This window comes from Euprymna scolopes, chromosome 22, assembly GCF_053919585.1.
Source record: "Euprymna scolopes isolate OS-2025 chromosome 22, ASM5391958v1, whole genome shotgun sequence".
NCBI lineage: Eukaryota > Metazoa > Mollusca > Cephalopoda > Sepiida > Sepiolidae > Euprymna > Euprymna scolopes.
In genome coordinates this window covers 79917821-79921329 of record NC_136503.1, presented here as the reverse complement: position 1 = coordinate 79921329, position 3509 = coordinate 79917821, and positions in this window count along the sequence as shown.

The following is a 3509-nucleotide window of genomic DNA, read 5'->3' as shown; positions in this document are numbered from 1 at the left end:
ACGTTGACGGAACTCTCTTAAATTGTTAACATAGAATGCTCAGGTTCCCCTCCTTCAAATTGAAAACGGGGTTCTCCATTTCAAAGTCACTGCCATTTTTATTTTTATTTTTTTTTAAAACCAATTCGTGAATTAAAAAAAAATTTTTTTACAAATTACTTTAAAATACAAACCAATGAACTTTACTACCATAAAAGTAACTTTTATTAACTATGGTAACATTTATTTCTTGTCTATTTATATTATTATATATATAACATTTTCCTTTGTAAGGAAACATCATGTTGTTGGTCACTCTTGGCTACAAATGGAAACAAAGTTGATATAAAAAATATATATTTTCGCGAAAATTATCTTTACTTTCATCATATTTTGCTTAGGGTAAAATTTTTGAGTATCAAAACCTATCTCTTTACAACCCCCTCCTTTTCATAACATATCATACTTTCATCAATCACAGTCCATTTTCTGTAGGCTGTTTTTGAACCCAGTCAACGACGGGTACTTCTGCTAGTATATATATATATATATATATATATATATATATATATATATATATATATATATATATATATATATATATTCACTATGGAATCGAAAGCGGCTGGGCCGATTTTTATGAAATTTAAAACGAAAGTACTTCATGTGCCTGGCAGTGTTCTTAGATATTTCTTTGGAATGTCTTCGATAAGTATCGACAATCAAAATAATCCAATTAAAGAAGGATCAGGTGATTTTGACCAAAGCTAATACCATACACAGCCTAACATTACAAGTATATCTGAGAACTTTTATTACCACGCGAGTCGAAAGATCCGACATATAAAATCAACAGTAGGTTCTTTTATATGACAGAGGCACGTTCAAAATGAATGTTTCTGTTTAAAACACGATTGCACCATGATATTGACTTTTCATTTTAAACTCAAATTAAGGCCATCATCACTGTACGAGCAGAAAGGTCAGACATATAAAATCAACAGTCGGTTCTTTGATATGACGGGGGCGTGTCCGAAATGAATGTTTTTATGTGCAGTACAATTAAAGCATGATACTTGACTTTTGCATTTTAACATTTAATTCGACCCATTATATATAAATAATAATGTTATAAAATCAACAATAGGTCCTCTCCAGTGCAATGCAGACTACAAGATATTGTAGACTAAGTCACTGTGGGGAGGCATGTAAAGCCTCCTCACGGTGCACCACAATGCTCCCCAGCTAGAGCAGTCAATCACTCGATTTCATTGAAAAATAAGTGATTTCATCGATTTGATGACAATAATGGGAGTGTGAAACATTCGTTGATCATCATTCATTCACGGGCTACGTCGGGTCTCCCTGCTAGTATATATATATATATATATATATATATATATATATATATATATATATATATGATTCAGAAATTATAGTCTACAAAAGTGAGTAATTTTGGAAACTTAAAGTGACTATATAAGTATTAATAATTATAAGACAATCCTAACCAGATGAAAATGCTCAATGTTCGAGATAGAGCCTTGATATAAAAAGAAAATTAAAATTTTGTAAACTAGAATTTACAACATGTATTGTTCGACACAAAGAATAAAAGTATACAAGTTGAAAATTAAAATATCTTATTTTTTTGAAAATCGTGGCCTATAGAAGCAACAGGTTTTTTTTTTCAGGGCTCTTGGCCAATAATAATAGTTGCTCCTTCAATCTTTTTCCTTGTAAACTTTTTCAATACGTCCTTCATGAATTTTCCTAATTTTACTGACGGACTTTCCACCATCCGGAATACTATTAATAATGTCGAATTTTTAAAAAATGACTTCTTTCACATTTTAAAGTTTTCAATTTATGTGCCAACCAACAAATTCATAGACAGCCTGTAAATCTGATTTTGCTAAATATTTTTTTTATCTGAGGATAAGAGTCATTCTTTGAAACTCCATGGAATAAGGAAATTTTAATTTTCAACTTGTATTCCTTGTGCTGAACAATAAATGTTGTAAATTATTATTTACAAAATTTTAATTTCTTCTTCTCTTTCCTTTCCTCCTTATATATATATATGTATGTATATATATATATATATATATATATATATATATATATATATACTTCTTTAATACATTTTTATGTTCTGCTCAACCATTTTACATGTAACGTTTTTTTAATCAACCATTGAGTGAAAATTGACTTGAAAACCCCCTTTTTTCTTTATTTTTAGTCATCGAAATAAAACTAATTTCTTGTCGATTTATAACTGTATATTTTTGATGCATTAGTTACTGTAAGTTCACACATCATTTTCAAACGAAGTTCTTTTTGCATGCAGTTATGAAAAGATCGTTTGCCAGAGAGAGTAACTTAGTTTGTCGGTTCTGTGGGGGCGTCTCTTGAAAGGCTGTTAAATCCTGCGTTCCATCTCCCAGAGAGAATAAACGATAAAAAACGATAGACACATCCCTTTTATACAGGTGGTTTGTTACGTTTGCTTGACGGGTCTTCTCTTCCAGTTCTCAGAATCATTAATGTCGGGGTTTTCATTGTCATTAATTCTCTTCGGAGAATTAATTATCTACATTGGACCTTTTGTGTTGGAATTGAACATTTGTCGGCATTAAAGTTATGAACAAACAACGGATGTTTTTGCAAAATATGTTCTTTTGTTTTAACATTTAAGATGGGATATTTTTATAAACTTGAGAGTGGGTGTATGTAGCCTGTTATCAACAGGTTTCCAATTTCATTTTTCTTTGCGACTGCCACGCAGGGCGTCCCAGCTTCAATTTTTCGCGATTGATGCAAACGGCGTCCAAATTCCAACTAAATTCCAAATTTTTCATCGTGACAAAAAACTTGAGAGAGAGAGAGAGAGAGAGAGAGAGAGAGAGAGAGAGAGAGAGAGAGAGAGAGAGAGAGAGAGAGAGAGAGAGAGAGACTGTTATGTTAATTTCAATAGATTGTTCCGAAGGTTAACCCTTCTAGCGAAGTTCATGTCAACCACATTGATCTGCCCTTTTCACCTGTCAACTTCTATTTCATAAACAACCTAACCTGCTGATGTGCGCTAACATTTTGAGACAACAACAGCACCAGCTTGATTTTACTTGCTTCCCCCCTCCCCCAGGGACAAAGAAATAAGGACAAGAAGGCTTTTAAATGCATAGAGTTCAAGAGCTCTCTCTTAAAAAGGTTATGTATCATTGTGCTACGTAGTGACTTTTTTAATGTTATCTTTTTAATTTCTTGCTTTATTACCCCTGCCTGCGACATTGCAAGCAGTCAACTAGTTTATTTTTTTGTTTGATATAAATACACTTTATAGAATTATAATACTGGCATCTGCCTGCGTTATTTGCTTTTATTCATATGCTTTACTGTTTTTTTTTTCTTTTTCGATAACCATTTATTTGTTACGTTAATTTTAATTTTGATAGCGCTCGCGAAATTCCGACACTCTACATACAATAGTCCGTTATTTTGTATGCACCAACGGCAACATACGACAACTT